Genomic DNA, 19,922 nt, shown 5'->3' on the forward strand with positions numbered 1-19,922 from the left:
TCCCCCGATTGCTCTAAAAGGCCCGGGCGGCCAGCTGTAGGAAGAGTCTTGGTGGTTCCAAACTTCTTCCATTTAAGAATGATGGAGGCCACTGTGTTCTTGGGGACCTTCAATGCTGCAGACATTATATGCTACCCTTCCCCAGATCTGTGCCTCGACACAATCCTGTCAAGGAGCTCTATGGACAATTCCTTCGACCTCATGGCTTGGTTTTTGCTCTGACATGCACTGTCAAATGTGGGAGGTGTGTGCCTTTCCAAATCATGTCCAATCAATTGAATTTACCACAGGTGGACTCCAACCAAGTTGTAGAAACATCTCAAGGATGATCAATGGAAACAGGATGCACCTGAGCTCAATTTCGAGTCTCATAGCAAAGGGTCTGAATACTTATGTAAATAAGGTATTTCTGTTTTTTATTTTTTGCAAACATTTCTAAAAACCTGTTTTCGCATGGGTCATTATTGGGTATTGTGTGTAGATTGATGAGTATTTTTTTTTTATTAATCAATTTTTGAATAAAGTTGTAACGTAACAAAATGTGGAAAAGGGGAAGGGGCCTGAAAACTTTCATAATGCACTGTATGCAATGCATGCACGTGACCAATAGGGCCTGACCAAGCGCATATCATGATCACATCAATAAATTGGTTATAAACTCCTAACACCGTAACACGTGACAGCAAAATGGATGCAGAGGACGTGAAAAATAAACTCGAAACTCAGAATGTTTACTGGTTGCTAAGAAGGTAAAGGGGAAGTCAGATGCGTGGAATACATTTGACAAGTTGTGGAAAATACTGGAGATAAAGTTATACATTTTACAACATATTAAGTGTGTGCCCTCAGGCATCTACTCTACTACCACATATCTATAACACAAAATCCATGTGTATGTGTGTATAGTGCGTATGTTATCATGTGTTTGTATGCATGCATCTATGTTTGTGTTGCTTCACAGTCCCCGCTGTTCCATAAAGTGTATTTTTATCTGTTTCATAAATCTAATTTTACTGCTGGCATGAGTTACTTGATGTGGAATAAATATATGCATGTCAATCATTTCAGTCGCTGTGGTAGCTGACGGGTATAGTGTTGAGTCATCCGCTTACATAGACACACTGGCTTTACTCAAAGCCAGTGGCATGTCATTAGTAAAGATTGAAAAAAGTAACGGGCCTAGATAGCTGCCCTGGGGAATTCCTGATTACACCTGGATTTTGTTGTAGAGGCTTCCATTAAAGAACACCCTCTGTCCTGTTAGACAGGTAACTCTTTATCCACAATATAACAGGGGGTGTAAAGCCATAAAACATACGTTTTTCCAGCAACAGACTATGATCAATAATGTCAAAAGCCGCACTGAAGTCTAACAAAACAGTATGTTTTGTTAGACTTCCCCCAATCTTTGTATCATCAATTTCTCTCAGCCAATCAGTCATTTGTGTAAGTGCTGTGCTTGTTGAATGCCCTTCCCTATAAGCATGCTGAAAGTCTGTTGTCAATTTGTTTACTGAAAAATAGCATTGTATCTGGTCAAACACCATTCTTTCAAAAAGTTTACTAAGGGTTGTTGACAGGCTGATTGGTTGGCTATTTGAGCCAGTTAAGGGGGCTTTACTATTCTTAGGTAGGGCACACACTTTCTAGTAGGCTTAAATTGAAGATATGGCAAAAAAGAGTGGCAATATCGTCCGCTATTATCATCAGTAATTTTCCATCCAAGTTGTCAGACCCCGGTGGCTTGTCATTGTTGATAGACAACAATACTTTTTTCACCTCTTCCACACTTACTTTACGGAATAAAAAATTACAAAGCTTGTCTTTCATAATTTGGTCAGATATATTTGGATGTGTAGTATCAGCGTTTGTTGCTGGCATGTCATGTCTAAGTTTGCTGATCTTGCCAATGAAAAAATCATTTAAATAGTTGGCAATATCAGTGGGTTTTGTGATGAATGTGCCATCTGATTCAATGAATGATGGAGCGGAGTTTGCCTTTTTGCCAAAAATGTCATTTAAGGTGCTCAAAAGCTTTTTACTAGCATTCTTGATGTCATTTATCTTTGTTTCATAGTGTAGTTTCTTTTTATTCAGTTTAGTCATATGATTTCTCAATTTGAAGTACGTTTGCCAATCGGTTATACAGCCAGACCTATTTGCCATCTATTTTGCCTCATCCATCTCAATCATACAATTTTTCAATTTCTCATCAATCCACTGGGATTTAACAGTTTTTACAGTCATTTTCTTAATGGGTGCATGCTTATTAGTAACTGGGATAAGCAATTTCATAAATGTGTCAAGTGCAGCATCTTGTTGCTCATCATTACACACCACGGACCAACAAATATTCTTCACATCAACAACATGGGAATCACTACAAAACGTATTGTATGACCTCTTATACACAATATTAGGCCCAGCCTTTGGAACTTTGGTTTTCCTAGATAAGGCTCCTATATTGTGATCACTACATCCAATGAATTTGGATACTGATTTCAAACAAATTTCTGCAGCATTAGAAAATATATGATTAATACATGTTGATGATTTCATTCCTGTACTGTTTGTAACTACCCTGGTAGATTGATTGATAAGCTGAACCAGGATGCAGGCACTAGTTACAGTTTGAAGCTCTCTCTTGAGTGGGCAGCCTGATGAAAGCCAGTCAATATTTAAAATCACCCAGAAAATATACCTCTATTGATATCACATACATTATCAAGCATGTCACACGTTATCCAGATACTGACTGTTCGCACTTGGTCTATAGCAGCTGCCCACCAGAATGGGCTTTAGGTGAGGCAGATTAACCTGTAGCCATATTACCTCAACAGTATTTAACATGAGATCCTCTCTAAGCTTTACAGGAATGTGGTTCTGAATACAAAAAACAGCCACACCTCCACCTTTGGCATTTCTGTATTTTCTGTAGATCTTATAACCATTTATTGCTACCACTGTTTCAAAGGTATTATCTAAGTGAATTTCGGAGACTGTCAGAATATGAATGTCATCTTACTAATTTTTATTAGTGCATGGTTCATAATGTTTTGTATCCTCAGTGCAGGGTTCAGGAAGGTGTTAATGTTTGGTATACTCAGTGTATATACAGGCAGTTTGTGGGACTGGTAACAGATAAAGACTGACTCTGATGCTTTGAAATGGAGTTCTTGAGGAGAAACAACCACACACGATGTGTACATCTTGACAGCCAAGGACGACAAGGCTTGGGTGGCTGCAGGTCAAGTTGTCCAGTCCCTGTGTCCTTTTGTGGACAACAGGGGGAGGAGATACCATTTCATAGAGCCTGTGCTGGCAGACTAAAGGGTGTGAAATGATACAAAGCTGAGCTTATAAAAAAACACTGACGTTTTTGTATGTTTATTCCGTTACTCAGTAGGTGATTTATTTAAAAAATATGAAATGTTATTATCAAACATCTGTCATTAACGATCTAGAATGAAATTACTAAAACTTTGTACATTTGAAATGGACTGCAGTGTCATCATTTGCTGTCTGTCTTTTGGGACCCTGTCACATTCATAATGCAGAATGTCACATCCATAACATTTTCCTCTAGGGTTATTATGAATGTGCTAATATTTCTATAATTGTTGAGGTATGCAGCACTCTAATTTACAATGAAAATAGAGGTTTTCAAATAAAGAATTGTAAACGCATTTCTTAGCACATTTGTGCATGTATGGTTGTTAAGACAGGACCCAGGAGTGCACTTTGATAGCCTATGTAATAACTATTCAAGACACTGGTGATTTCTTGGTTCTTTGATGTACACTGCATTTTCAGATGACAACAAAAGTATTATGGATGAAGTTTAGTGAATACATGTTTATTATACAAACACTCATTTTACACAGCGTCACAACTATAACGAAGAATGTCACATCCATAACGGAACATTTTCCTCTCTAAAGTATATGAGACAATTGTTATATTTTCATCATTGTTGTTTTAGTGTGTAGCCAAGCCTTACTTTCAAAGTGGCTATTCATATTTTACCCTAAGACTTTGAGATTCACAGACTTTTGCCAAAGTGTCCATTCTCCCAAAAATGCATGTCCATTTCCGTCACATCCATAAAAGTTTTGCTGTTCTGTTACTTCAAAGTGGTGTTACCGTATTTTCCGCACTATAAGGCGCACCGGAGTATAAGCCGCAGCAGCTAAATTGAATGATGTGTACATATATAAGCCGCACTGGACTATAAGCCGCAGGTGTTTTAATGTTTAATTACCATATGTAAGGGTTCGTGCACAGAGGGGATTGTCGGGAAAGAGAAACTGTCTCGCTCTCGTAATGTCTGTCTGTCTTGCTCTCGTTCTGTCTCTCGTTCTGTCTCTCGTACCACTCTCGGTTCCACTTTTACTTTTGCGCGCTACCTGTCTCACTCTTTTCCGGCCTCCAGCTTTTCCTGCTGGAGCCCGCCGCTTAAAGGTGGGGGGCGCGGACCGGTCATAGAGCCCATAGAGTTAAAGTTGGTGGACTGTAACCTGTAAAATCCATAGATTTAGGTCTTCTTCTAGTGGCCGTTAGCTGTAAAAATCCATAGATTAGCCGCACCGTTATATAAACCGCAGGGTCGAAAAATGGGAAAAAAGGCGCGGCTTATAGTCCGAAAATTACGGTACTTAGAATTGTGTAATTTGTGTGTGTCTACACTTCCCCTATAGGGTTCTACAAATAAACACATTCACATTTTCATTAATGCATGATAAGTCAATTCTGTGAAACATTTAGTTTCTCATTTTGTGTGCAAATTTCACATACATAACACAGGATAGCCCTTCACAGGGTCTTGCAGGAGGCATGTATAGGTACAAATGTAAAAAGCATATCAAACATCCTTCTTCCCAATGACGTTTCTATGTGAGAATTTCCAGAACAATCTGAGACTGTTCAGGCAATAGCAATGTCATTGTCAACTAACGTCTGATAGTTAAACAGGTTCATAGCAAAAGAATGTTCCATACTCAAATCAGGAAGTGTCCATTACAAGCACCTCTCTATGGCATTTGTTCCCCCACACTCTCGCACACACACACGCATACACTCTTTCACACACGCACACGCAGGCAAACAGTTAAACATCCACACGTAACTAGTGCATGTCCTGCATAGGAGAAGGGGAAATGTCAAAGAGCCACCTATAATACCTCACATTACACAAACACTATGCTGAGTCATGCTGCTATCTATGATATGGGTTTGTGTGCAGGCCAAGTTGGCAGCCCTACTCCACCTAGATTGGCCTTGCAATAGCAATGACAGTCAGGGACGGACTGTTTGCGTCCCAAATACAGTGCACTACTTTTGACCAGAGCCCTATGGGTTACTGTCTGACTGTAAGCTCTGAATAAGAGGGTCAATTACCAACATGTAAAAGTAAAATGTAGTGCACTAAATAAGGAATAAGGTGCTATTTGTAAAAGTAAAATGTAGTGCACTAAATAAGGAATAAGGTGCTTTCCCTTCCATACAAAGGCTTCCACTGCCCAGGCCAGTGGTGCTTTCCAATGTGGAGAAAAACAAGCGCCAGATTCCCCAGTCACCACCACCACCACCACCACCACCCTGCCCCTACAGCAGGAGCTCTATCTGGGCCTCGCTCTCCCCTCACCAGGCACAGTACCAAGGACAACCAGCGGGGGCAGTGTTTGCCCAGACAGACACTACTAGGGGGTGAGTCATCCCGCATTAGGCTGGGCAGCCTGTCATGTGATCCACACACCACGACAACACAGACGCTGGAACACTAACCCACACTCCTCCTCCTCCTCCTCTCTCTCCCGATCTCATCCGCCCAGCCTAGCCACCTCGCAGGACAGTCGGGCAGCAGAGCAGACTGCGGCTGCAGAAAGAAGAAGCAGCCCTGGGAGCAAGGTCATCTTAAGGCCACCCAGACGCACTGACTGACTCTCACACAGACATGAACTTACGTGAACGCACTCAAACGTGCACATGTACGCACACAGGTCACACACACACAAGGGTGTGGCTTTTAAGGCTATCAACAAAATCTAATTCTTCTGCACTACACAGACTTTATGACCCATCCTTGTATAAAGCTCAAGTCATTGTTCTACTGCAGTGGTGGGTCCAGTAATGGGTAGCCTAGTCAAAGTACTGAGATGCATGGCATTTCTGAACTGGTCCCTTAGCTACGCTAACTTGCATGCGTTCCCAGTGCCTAGTTACCTGCATCTAGGCCACAACAATGGGTTAGCTAATGGCCTAGCTGCCTCTACTAACGTCAAGGTCGGCTAACTCTGCTGCACACAGTTTATTTCTAGCTGGACAGCGATAACTGTCTCTTGATTAGAGTGGAACTTGCTGACGGCACTCCATACACGATTGTGGAATGGTTTGGTCCTAGAAATGTTTTTGTCGAAATAAATTGTGTTGCTCTGCTACGAACTGAGATTCAAGCCTTGTGTTAGGTTTGATATGAAGGAACAATATACAAAGTGTTTAAGGTACAGATCAGCACGCCAATTTCACACTTCCCCTTTAAATCTGATGGACATTTATTAACTTTTCTTTGAGATAAAATGCTTATCTATTACAAGTAGGCTATAGTCAGAAATGCGGATGTGGATTCAGCCCATTTAGTATGTACAATCGTGAAATGTGTACTTGAGAGAAGTTGCGTAAGAGAATGCAAGAGAAATACAATCTTCAAATGTATTTGTAACTTGTGACACTGTCTTTTGTGTGTATTTGTATTTCTGTAAATTGTTATGTACACGCTGTCATTTCCCTGTTTTGCCTTCTTGCCAGCTCACCTTCGCAAAAGAGGTTTCTAACCTCAATGGTTCTTACCTGGTGAAATAAAAGGTTACATAAATCAAAGAGTTACAGAGTTAACAGAGTAACTGTGACGTATTTAAAAAAGTGGAAGAAAATCCCACAGCGCATGGCCACCGTGCCATAGAGAGACGTGCTTATTAAAAACAACTTGACTGTCAGTAGTGAGAGAAAGAAATAGCCGGTTCCCTGCGAGGCCTCAAAGGGAGTTCACGATTGGGCCTCGTTCCAAAACGACCAGACGGTGAACCGAGAGGTAAATTCCAAAAGCTCGCCCTCTTTCCCTTGTTCGCTCCCCATAGCCTTGAATACCAGGCTCAAATTACCAATGGCCTCAGTCTTTTCACTTCACTAGAACAGAGGCCATTTTGGAGAGGAGTCCGTGAGGGACACACAAAATGAACAGCACAGTGAACGCTCTCTCCCTCCCTCCCTCCCTTCTCCTCCTGCTTCCGCTCTTCCCTGCCTGTCTCTCACTGCCTCCCTCTCTTTCACTCTCCAGACACAGTTAAGCTATGCTAGATGCATTTGTACCATGTTCCTGGAGGGATAAAGTCTACATATGGTGTCACAAGAAGGGAGAGAGGAACCAGGATGTGTACACAGACACAACTACACACTTAGCTACAGCCTAGCAGGGCGGAGTAAAGGCGTCAGCATGCTTCATTTCAGCTGCCGGCTAGCCGAAGTCGGTTAGGCGAACCAAACGAGTGTGCTCGCATACTCCTTTAAAAGACCTTCGCTTGAAAAACGGGAAAAGCGGCAATAGCACTGTTTGTCCATTTTGAGACGCCGTAGCCAGTTTTCGCTTCCTCAAAATAGTTAATCTAAGATAACTCAAGAAATCTGCCATTACTTTTTACGTTTTTTGCCGAGGAGATGTTAGTCGCGCAATTCTACATCTAACTAAGATGTTTCGTGCAGCATTTCTCAATGAAAAAATGAAAACAAGTCATCTCTTGTTGAATGACAACAAAAACGTATTAAATAAAAAAGTGCCCCCGAACAGCCCCCCAAAAATGTAACATTCCCAAATGAACAAAAACGTCACAAAATGTTGTCATAACTCTTCGGAACTGTTTCGGCTAGGAAGCATGTGGACGCCTTAAGCCATTTATACCGCTCGACCAAAATAGCACTGTTTTCAGAGTATCAGTGCAGTAGTAGGGGAATTGAGAGGGTGAAAACTCCTTGGGCAATCTTCGATTTCTAAATAGTGCCACTCCCTGCCCTGTTGGCCATCGAGGAGTGTAGGTGCTGGGTTTCTGTTGCTTGCCCAATTGACAGTTATCCTACACACAGAAGTCTAAAGCACACAACAAATGATTGTCAAGTGACAAGTTCAATTTTCTGTCACCTAACAGAGATCATTTCCCCCCCCTCCCTTGCTCACAATGGACGTTGCGCGGATAAAACTGTAATTCAGGCCTGTTTTTCTTACCTACAGTGGCGTTCGTTGAAAGCATTTGCATAGGAAAAATTAGGCTAGGCCTATGTCTGTCGCACAGAAATAATTTGTTATGTGCTTTTGGACCCACAGAAGATTAGCACAGAGCAGTAGGCCTATGCATCAGAGTGACACCCCGTCACCTTGTCAAGTCATTCTCATGTTCGGTCGCCAAAGATTAGCCAACACCAACCCTCTCAGTCAACTCTGTCACCCCGAAACCACACTGCAATGGCTGTGCGTATTCTGTAAAACCGCATTCACATTACCGGACAGACCGGACGGAATGAAACCTCATGGGCTAGGTGGTTTGAAAAACATGCTAGCTTACATCAAAAAACTCCAAACTGAATACTGTACCTTGGTAATGTGAATGCTGCATAAGCATTCTGTTAGCAAAATGTTGTGAGTGCTCACCAGAAACTTTTAGCCTAATAGAAGCAGAAGACCATAGCCTTGCACAACGCAAGCCACATTAACCCTCGCAGAACGTTTGAGAAATAGATTTGAAGCGTACAAAGTGGTTCAGCAAAGCTAGTCTCACGTTTCAATGCTTCAATGACGTGCTGCTTCAGCACGGGGTAGGCTATAGCCTAGCATGTTTCACTGTGGGTCATTTTTAACTGTGGCTGATTGACATCAGAAAAAAGGACATGCGATGCTTGAGGTCTAGATTGAGGGTATGGGCTCAAAGACAAAGGAGCTTACTTATTGATGCACATTGTACTGGCTGAATTGACAGAACATGTGTGGTGGGTGATGAGAAGTAGGAAAAGCACATCACTAATAGAACATTAATCAAAGATGAATAGCTATCTCCTGGGGAACTAGTAGGAAATCAAGGCCTCAATGAGAAATATTTTGTTCCCTCTTGTGCACACACATTCACACACTGACGTCAGAGACTGATTCTATAATAATGTGTTGTACACGGACTGGGATGAGTGCTTCACATTTGAGCTGCGGGGGATATGCTTTTATATTGTACAGTCAAATAACAGGATAGGCTACATTTGTTCACATATTTTTCTGTTTTAGAAAAATAGAAAATAAAAGAGGCTAAGGTTCTTGACGCAGATAGAAGGGTAAAGATCCTCACTGAAATCCCACAATATTTGGCAGAAGTCGATCGTCATTTATGCAAACCTTTCAAATGAAAATAATGCAGAGAGAGCGCGAGAGAGAGAGAGAGGGGGAGGGGGAGGGGAAATAAGGGCAGGAGCGAAAGTGCAGTTTGCATTAAACCGGCTCTTCCATCTCTCTTATCCTCTTTGAATCGAATCTCTCCCTCCCTGATGCTCCCTCAAAAAAACACAATTACGTGACACAACAACCGTCTGCTCTACGCACAACACAATTATTCCACACATCGCACAACACAATTATTCCCCACATCGACAGTCTCCTGATCTCACAAGACAATTACAAAGCAGAAACACTGTCTGCATCAGATAGGACACCAGCTGGCCTCCTGCTAAAAGCAACCCCTGAAAGTAAACATGGGATACTGAGAGACAAGCTAGCATGATAATAATCCCACGAACTGGCATGAGTCCCAACTTCAGTATTCTTTTTAGTTAATTATATATTTCACAATCTGATATCGATATATAGCGATATATCGTCACATCGTCGAGACAGCACCCCCCAAAGGGGCAAAAACTACCAAAGAAAAGTAAAATGAATAAACTGCAATTTCCAGTCGAATTTTGGTCAGCCGGCCTGTCGTCAGATCAGAATACCTCTATCATAATCTGCCCGTTCTCATGCCGTGCGGTCATTCGGCGAGGAACGCATTGCAGCCTGCCATTAACACAACAATGTCCAGCTGTCTGAATGGACCGGGACCAGACTGGGGATGAGAAGGACACAATGGAGAACAAAGGGGGAGAGAGTGCCATAGGAGGAAGGGGGGAAGAGAGCAGGCCGACAGAAGGGCCAGTACACAAAATCAATCATCTGTTTCGGGAGCAAACACACCAAGCCACTGTCCACTGGGGCAACAGAGGGAGGGAGGACGGGAAGGGGTGCCTGTTTGGGTACACAATATCCCAGCCAGCCCTATCACTTTATATTAGTCAGACTGAGACACCAGAGCTGCTCATTGAATAAATAAAGTCTGCTTCTCTACGTTCTGAGGTATGAGCTAACAATCGGTTTAGCTTAGCTGTGAATAGGGCCGTACAATGTGAGTCCAGTCGACATTCATCACGGGACTGTTACATTTTGTTCCAACAAATGTAAGAAAGTATGTGTTTGCTACATTTGTTTGAACTCGTTGGCTTCCTGGGTGTCGAGGGTGGAATTTTCCCCTGAGAGAGTGTGTGTGTCAGTCCCACTCACACACACAAACACGGGTCAGCCCTTGCGCCACCTGCACTGATGTTCATCACAAAACACATACGCATGCTAACACTAGGCTAGAGGCAGCATCACAGACAACACAGAGAGAGTGGCCATTTTGACATGCCTTGGGGCTCCTGGGTTTAGCCCATGTGTCGGCTTCCTACAAAGTATATTCTGTTTGGGGCTCAGGAAATGCAATAATACAATGACGTAAACAGGCCCAAAAATGACAATATACAGTATTTAATAAAGTAAGCATGGCTAAGTGAAAAAATTCAGACCATTGCTTGGTTTTGGTCAGGACGGAGTGCACACATCTACTGCTGCCAAACTTCCAATTCAGCCATAACCAGTTTTGGGAGGGGGGAGGGATACAAGCAACTCTGGAAAAAGGCAATAAAAAAGGCAGCCCTCCCCCAACAGGAGGCTGCAGTAGGTAGGTAGGTGTTGAGCGGCCTGACTCCTATTTCTTTCATCTTCCTCATTTGCTCTCTGCGGTGTGACAACACCCTTTATGTAAACACACAAGTCAGATATATGGTTTTGCAATGGTTTCACCTGACCAATGCAAATACGTCAGTACTCTGACCTCGAGCTTGTTTTATTGTCTGTGCCACATAAGAGGGGAACATGACCAAGCTCTTCTTCCCTAAAGAAGAAACGTGTGTCTCTGCCATACACTACAGGTCTCTTCATTAATCAGAGCCTTTTGTGGAAAAATAAATGAATAAATAAAAAAACTAGGAAGGGAGAAACTGTCTGTGTGGGAGAGCGAGAGAGAAGAAGACGGAAAGAGAAAGAATTAAAGAGAAAGAACGGAGCGCGAAGGACGAAGCATGAGGGCGGAAAAGCAAAGAGAACATGAGAAGGGGAGGGAGGGCGTGAGGAGACAGCAAGAAAGAACGAGAGAGCGAGAAGAGTGTGAGATGATTACGTAGCTTGCTCGCCTGCCTCTCCCGGCCTTGTTTTTTTCCCCCAGCCTCTTCCTCCTCCCCCTCCATTATTCTCCCAAGAAGCCTTGCTCCTCGCCACACAACAGAATTACCCAGCAGAGCCCTCTGCAACACTGCTCTCCCAGTGCCATTGCCGGGCTGAGGAATCGGCGAGCACAATTGGAGCAACTCCAGAGCGCCTGGGCCAATCAGAGGGCACCAGAGACCCAGGCGTCACAGCGACTTTTTTTTAACCCCATTGTGCAAGACGAGCCAGCAACATAACACAGAGCAGCTGCCGAAGACAAGAGAGAGAGAGAAGCAGAGAGAGAAAAACAGAGAGAGCGAGAGAAGGAACGAGAGAGATAGCAAGACAGAGGGAGAGAGTCACATACGCATGCAGTTACACACCCTTAAACAAACACATTTGAAATGCAGGCAACCTTCACTGGCAGGGACATGAGCAAAACAATGTTGCAAAAGTAATCAATATCCAGCATGTACAGTACAACCCACATTCTTGCTATCATCCAGTCAGTAAAAAGGTATAGACTCGGTACAGAGCACAGTCAGGAAAAGCAACCATAACTGAGAGCAATTTTCTATTAAAAGAGGCAGAGATAATGGATTCACTGAAAGCCAGTGTTTCTGCTGCAGTCGTTTAGCTATGGCGCTGCACCACGTCAAAATCAATGCCGCCACGCAGAAAAAATATGAAGAGAGAAAATAACTAGTAACGAATAGAAACATCTGACAACCCCATAGTAGAATATATGGGAATCGAACCCACAACCCTGGCGTTGCAAACGCCATGCTCTACCAACTGAGCTACACGGGATCTAGACGGCTTGTTATTGTGTGTTCTATGTGAGAAAAATATTCCTCTCGAGGCGCATTCAAGTTACGAGTGCCATATAATATTGGCGGCAAAAATAGACTACATTTATTTAGTTGGCTACTCAAACTTTTAGCAGTCGAATCGGTTTACACTTTATATGGCCTGCGTATGGTCTAATGAACGAAAGCCTGAATTAATGTGATTATTAACTGAATTATCGAAAACAAATAGGCCTACCTGCTTGCACTTTCTGCAGGCTGTGTATCCATCTACCGCGTTGTTGTCCTTCCAAACTGGGGATTTCACTCGTGCAGCACCTGTTTCCACAATGGTGTTGTAGCCTATTACCTTATCATAACCTTTCATTTTATTTATCCGGTTAGGCCTACGTTAGCTATTTTCGCGTGAGCTAGGCTATCCAAAGAAAGTAAACTTGGCAATGTGTCGTAATCTCACGTGGGGAGAGTGAACATAAACTCTGCGGTGGACAAATTAGAATGTTTTAGCACCACACAAATAAGGGACAGTTCACGGCTTCACACACTCAATGCGTCCGTGGCTGGTAGCCTCATGTCTGCCTCACTGCTCACAGAATGGAATTTGCAACATAATGCAACACAACAAGCGCCTGTATTATCTTGATTTAAAACGTTTACGACGCGCAATGTAATTGTTCGGAACCGCGTGCCGACCCACGGCTCAACCACTGGGAACCGTGGGTATCTAACCCGATACAGGACTACTAATGATTAGCCCAATAGGCAACCCCATGCTTCAGCCTTTTTATTTATAGCCACTATGCTGCATCAGTTGGGCTACAGGTGATAATGCTTATTGCTAATAGCATACCTGATTATATGGACCATGCATAGGCTATATGCAATAGTCCAATATGTTAATAAGTTTACCAATATGTTATTTGGCTCATTTCTGGAGGTGGAAATTATATTTTAGATGGTGTCAGCATAATTTTATTTTCAAGCATTTTTATGTAGAAAGTCCTTTTAAATGAGTGTCTCAGTCCTTCATAAAAATTATGGGGGGGACCCCACCCACCTCCGTGACCGTTTCCCCCCCACTGCTAAAAATTTTTCCAGAGGAAATACTGCTGAAAGCCATTGCAAATCACTACCAAACAAGGAAGTAGCTAAAGTGAAACCACAGTCTCTCAGACACAACCAAGATTCTCTCATTAATTCTCTGAGCCATGAATTCAATCCATCCAACTGGCCATATAATGATACATTCAAAACAGTGACTGTGTGCTCTGCACAAGCAGAAACTCACCACCACATTACCATGTCAATGGACACACCTGCCCTCCATGTAATGAAACGAAGTGTCATCAGCATACAAATGGGCAGCTAAAAAAAAAGAGCACATTTCCCCCCCCCCCCCTCTCCCTTGGCTCTTCCTAACAGCCAGCCACATCCCCCCGGCCTAAAGTAGTCTGCAGGACGGAGCTGGGATCCTGTCTTCCTTTGTTGAAAACAGGCCAGCATCCTGCCTCTGTCTCTCTGTCACACACACAGCCAAATCGCATGATAAGGTAATCCAAATAAGATGCAACTATGTCAACATTCGAGAAACATCAATAATCAGCAACTTCCCCTTCCATGGATTGGTGTTATATTAGTTCAATGATACATTGTTGCCCAACAGTTAATGATCACTTGCAGTTATTTTACAGCTGTGTGTGTGTGTAGCTATCCATCTTCTTTAACAGGAACAACACAAAAAAACAGACCAGACTAATCTTGCCCCTCCGCACATTCCTTCAGATCTCTGAAAGTTAGAGAGGCCCACTTTTGGGGGGAATTCCGCAGCCTCCACACACACACACACAATAAAGCAAAGGGAAATCCGAGCAGAGGTTATTCAACAGTACAGAACTCTCAAAGATAAGCTTGCCAAGGCAAAACACATTAACAGTGTACAGCTGAAGCCATTTTCTCTTTCTGAATAACTCATTCAACCCTCTTAAGTTAACTCCTTTCTGTTGATTATGTGTGTTACATGTATGTAGGCTAAATTATTTATTTTATGCGGGTTGTGGGAAGTGTTTATGCTCACAAGGTGACCCTGTGTAATAGAGGCCAGGTAGACCATGTGAACATTTCACAATATTTGCAGGTTGGGTTAAGAAAGCGAGCCATTGTGTGTCCAATTCCCATGTGGTTGTCTTTGTCTCTCTTGGTGAGCACACCGTTTGTTCTAGATAACAAGAAGGGTCAGGCCAGGGGGAGTGTGGGGGGCTCATGTTTCCAATGGTTATGAGTGGCCAGAACGGCAGCGGCGAGGCTATTAAAAGACGGGAAAACATATTCGGAGAATGCGAGCCGGGACCAATCAAAACAAGTCTCTACTCTGAGCGCCTTGCCACCGGCAGGCTTCGAGAGCAACCAACACATATCAATCCAGCCTATTCGGTATGAAATAGGCAAGGTCATGGTAGCTATACTACTAAGGTCATGGTAGCCATACTACTAAGGTCATGGTAGCCATACTACTAAGGTCATGGTAGCCATACTACTAAGGTCATGGTAGCCATACTACTAAGGTCGTGGTAGCCATACTACTAAGGTCGTGGTAGCATACTGTTTCATCAAATCACAAGTCCATCAGTGACATTTAAGTTTTAAGTTTTTTTTCTGACATCCTGCGAAAATGGACTGACAGTATTTTGTGATGATATAAAATAGGAGCACTTGCTCTTGATGTGTAGGCCTATCATGCTGTGTTGTGACACTGAAGGTTTCTAATCTAAGCAGAGCTAATCAACAGCAGCATACCTTGCTTTTACCCACACAACTATACTATAAAATAAAGTATACGTATCCAAATATTATAGCAGCTCATCTATTTGGGCTGAAATGAGGATTGACAAATTAACCATACATTATACACTAATTTCATTTGTAGAAGAACTTTGACATTTGAAGAACATTTGCAGAAAACATGGCAAATTCTTATTCTTATTCTAGAGGAGGACTAGGTAATGACACGTTGAACACTGAGTCGGACACAACACATTCGCTTTGACTAGGTCGTCACACATCCGGTTCCAGATTGGCCTACACAGGCGAAACTGGGGGGAAATAAAACAGACTTATTTTTCTCACTGTAGCCAACTCTCTGCTCTTGGGCTGGGAACGACAGACGGCGCATGTACAGGTAACTGCCAAAATAAAGGAAACACCAACATAAAGTGTCTTAATAGGTCATTGGGCCACCACTAGTCACCAGAACAACTTCAATGCGCCTTGGCATAGATTCTACCAGTGTCTGGAACTCTATTGGAGGGATGTGACACCCTTCTTCCATGAAAAATTCCATAATTTGGAATCTCCCATAAGTGTTCAATTAGGTTGAGATCTGGTGACCGACACACAAACACCCTTTAAGCCCCCAACGTTCCTTTGAGACCCCTCTTACAAAGTCACTGAGATATCTTCTTCTAGCCATGGTAGCCAAAATAACAGGCAACTGGGTATTTTTATACATGAACCTAAGCATGACGGCATGTCAATTTTTTTATTAATTCAGGAACCACACTCATGGAGTCTATGTGCAGCAGCTGAGCTTGGGCAAATAACTGATTCAATGATGAGGGCAGCCATTGTGGCAATATAATGTGGGGTCCTAATGAATTTAGCAAACTATAATAAACTCAACGCGCAATGGCCCTTTACTATTGTAACAATGCATAAGTAAAACATTTTAACGGCCCCCAGCCAGTACACAAAATTAAATGGTAAGATCAGTAAGCCTTCTGTGCAGAACAACTAGGCCAACGTCAACAAGAAAGATCCAGGCCAGCCATGGGTGAAGCTAAAAATAAACTGCAAGGGCTTGTCCAAATCAACTGTCTAGAAAGATTGTAAAGATTAATTTGACTACATTGGTGGTAACTATGTGAAACAGTTGCCCATCGAGTTCATCGTGTGTGTCATTACCAGGGCATTATCCAACATAGACAGACGGTCAAACAGGCCAAAACAACTGTGTTGAATCAACTTCGAGCAAAACAGAGCTCAGCATTCGAGTCTAAAGCGATTCCATTCTCGCGCAACAATTCTAGCGCTCCGACTCACTTGTTGAAATAAAAATGGAGGCTAAAAAAGGAAACACGAGCTCCCTTCAAAAATACCACCCATTTCTATTCTCCACCAGAGGTTGGGGGTTGGTAGATGAGGGAGGTGGAGAAAAATGAGAAAAGCAAGTCACTACTCTTGAGATATGGCTTTCTATTGGCTTGAATCGACAAAGAAAAAGTTAGTTGCCCAATCTTAAATAGCCTACATTATTTTTTACACCACAAGGCAAATACACTGAACTCAAACGTAGCTAGGGTTAGGCTAATATTACTATTGGCTAACTTGGAATAAATAACACAAACAGGATAGCCTAGCTCAATGTATGCACAACTGTAAACATGTTCAGCAAACGTAGCTATATTCACCATCTCACAACTCAGACAGATAATGAAATCCTGAATCAAGCGAGTACACAATCAACTGGAAGATATCCATAAAGTTAGCTACAGCCTTGCTAGCCTAGTCAACTAGCTAGTTTCCTTGGGGACATTTCCCTCACTAATTTTCTTCCAAGGCTGCTCCCAAATACATAGCTAACTACCAAGAAAAGTAACTTTGTATCAAACGGATGATTCCAAACCACATACAGCCATCTACACACACACTATCAACTTGTTAAGGCAAGCCAAGCAACTTGTAAGCAACCTAGCCAATCATGCTAACAAGCTCATATAGCTAGCTAACTAGCTAATAAACACCAAACCAGGGTCCATGTAGCCTAATAAGAATAATGTCCTCTTGAAATGTGGTTTATTCTAATGTAGTTGGCTAGTTGTAGTATATAACCACTCACTACGTGGACAGTCACTTCTAGGGGAAATGGTATATAGCTAATAATATAGTTAAAACAGCTAGCTAGATATAGTCTACCTAAAAATAGGCAATAATCAATTTACTGAGAACAAGAAAACCAAATATGGATATTCATCTTGATATGAATATTCAGCTGCTCAGCCATCGTGGGAACCAACCATTAGAAGTTGAACCCTTTGTAACAGTTAGTTATGAAAAGGGTGTAACTGAATAAAATGCACTCATTGCTGAGCTAAAGTTAGTTCAATTATAACTCACGAAAATGCAGAAGAAGAAAAAAAAATTAGATGATCATAAAACAATACATCTTGTTGATGTTAGGTAACGTCAGTAAGCCTAGCTAACTATCAAAGAATTCCAATGAATGTGGCTAGCTAAATTACATGATTGCATGAGGACCTGGCCAAAACCAAGGATAATCATTGCATTTATCAACTGCTTTGCGGCGTTAGACAACATCAGGAATATTAGCAAACGAATCTAAACTATGAAATACTTAAACTACCCCATGAAGGACAACAAAGTGACAGCTGCATTAGCTAGATAACAGACTTACTAATACACAATTTGGATTGCTGGCGTTATGATACTGAAAGACAGCAAGCAATCCAATGTGTGTTTAAACTAAAACATTGAAAAGTTGATCAACCTAAAACATACACATTTAACATGGCTTAACCACTCACCTAGTGAGACATTCCAACCCAGTACAAATAAAGTATCCTCCTGTGTTGTCTGCAGATCTTCGAGTATTCCAACATCAGACCAGTAGGCCTCCACCTCGGCCTCGGCGTCTCCTGTATCCTTTGCCCCCCAAGGTAGCGCCCTCTCCCGGGGTAGGAAACAAACTTCTCTATGTCCCCCACGCAAAGGTTAAACGTTTAATTCCCTGTCCTGCTTGGACAACGTATTTCCATCGCGTGTCTATGTTGAATCCCCGGTGCTTGAATCCTTTTATTATGGCGTTTTATATGATTTACAATCAATATTTATAAAGGGGTATATGCTTGCTCTATGTTGTACAGGGCTCTGATTCTGTCTCGGCTTCTAACATTCGCAGTGGCACCCATCCCCCTCCACCGGCATCGACCGCGGGTCTCAGCGAAAGTGACACACAACCATGCCACGGGGTTTCCCGAGCGATGATGCAGGGGCTCATTAATAGGGCGGCTTTTACACGGATGTCCTGCCTCTTATATATTATTAGTCAGTGAAGTGCCAGTCAAGGCAAAAGAAAAAGCTGTATGAGCAAGCGATTGGGCGGCGAATATTGCTTTTCTCTACGCAGAGGGCGTGACGTTTTTCTAGGAAGGGTGTGGAAGCACATTCGCATTCTGCTATGTGTAGTGGTGGCACACAGGAGTGAGAGCATGTGACGGTAGAATGGATGGATTCGGCAGAGAATTTGATACAAAAAGCGGACCCCGTGTCTACAACATGAGGAAAATGCTGAAGTAATTAAATGAAAAGGCCGGGGATTTATTTCATTCTTTTATAGAAGGATTATATTGCTTGAATGTTTTATGTGTATGCTCAACGCAAAGAGAAAAAGCCTTCGTTACATACAGATACAGAGATAATAATCAAAGTAGCCAATTTGAGCTAAACGTGGTCTACGGGGCCCAAAGGGAATACGACAGAATATGAGGTGTCGGTCGCTCTTGTAGGATCTGGCATTGGATTGGGCAGGGAAATTCACCAGGGTTGTATGTATTACCTCTTGTCCCTCCTACTGCCCAGCCCGAATTCAGTCGCTCCACATTTGAGGAGTGGGGATAACCAAAGATACACTTGACAAAAATACTATCTATCTATTCGAATGTCTCATTAAATGCACGAAAATACCATGTATGCGATCAGATCGTATTTTCTTATAAACAAGCCAAATTCGATAGCGAAAAAAAGAAGAAACAATTAGATTTTAGGCAATATTCTACTGTTCATGTTTGACTGTTCTTACAGGCATTCACATAATGGATGAAATGTTTCAGATTCCGCTTTATCCTTCATTGGTAAAAAATAAAATATATAACTGCGTCTGTGGATGAATGGACATAATTAAGCGTACGTGCGATTGGCTTCTTGATTTGTTGTGACGTCATGAGACCTGGGAGAAGTATTGGGATTGGCTAAAGTGATCATGCTAATGTCATTTTTTTTCAATGGTGTTAAGACGGCTACACGATAGAACGCTGATTTTTCACGCTTCTCAAATGTATAAGTTGTTACTTTTACTCAGATAAATCGTTTCGAATCCAATGCATTTTGACAGTAGGTGACAAATGTAACCACAAACTCACAATAAAGATGTTAAGCTGTGTACATTTTTGTGAATATAAATGATCAAATTTGAGACCTTACATACACTGTGTAGTCTAGTTATTTCTGCCCGATGAAAACGAAGATTATGTGATCTGAATAAATCAAGGGTTCTTTCGGTTTAGGCTTTTTGTTGTTATTATGCATTTTATATCACATTTTAGTCATTTAGCAGACGCTCTTATACAGAGCGATTTACAGTTAGTGCGTTCACATTTTAGTGAACAGAAATGGAAGTTCCAAAATAGATACAATCTATAATTCTACGACATTTTGGTTTTATTCCTCGCTTGGGTTGA

At 42.2% G+C, this 19,922-nt stretch overlaps 1 protein-coding gene across 2 annotated transcripts in view; it reads right to left on the minus strand.

The window, feature by feature from the left end:
• Window positions 1-18,421, minus strand: part of LOC311138413 (histone-lysine N-methyltransferase SETD5-like) — a 53,189-nt gene extending 34,768 nt beyond the window's left edge. For both annotated transcript variants that reach the window (XM_084173087.1, XM_084173086.1), the window contains exon 1: window positions 17,991-18,421. The gene's annotated coding sequence lies outside the window, so the exon portion shown is untranslated. The remainder of the gene's footprint in view (window positions 1-17,990) is intronic.
• Between the last annotated feature and the right edge of the window lie 1,501 nt (window positions 18,422-19,922).

This window comes from Coregonus lavaretus (genome assembly GCF_964263955.1).
Source record: "Coregonus lavaretus genome assembly, chromosome: 12".
Lineage (NCBI taxonomy): Eukaryota > Metazoa > Chordata > Actinopteri > Salmoniformes > Salmonidae > Coregonus > Coregonus lavaretus.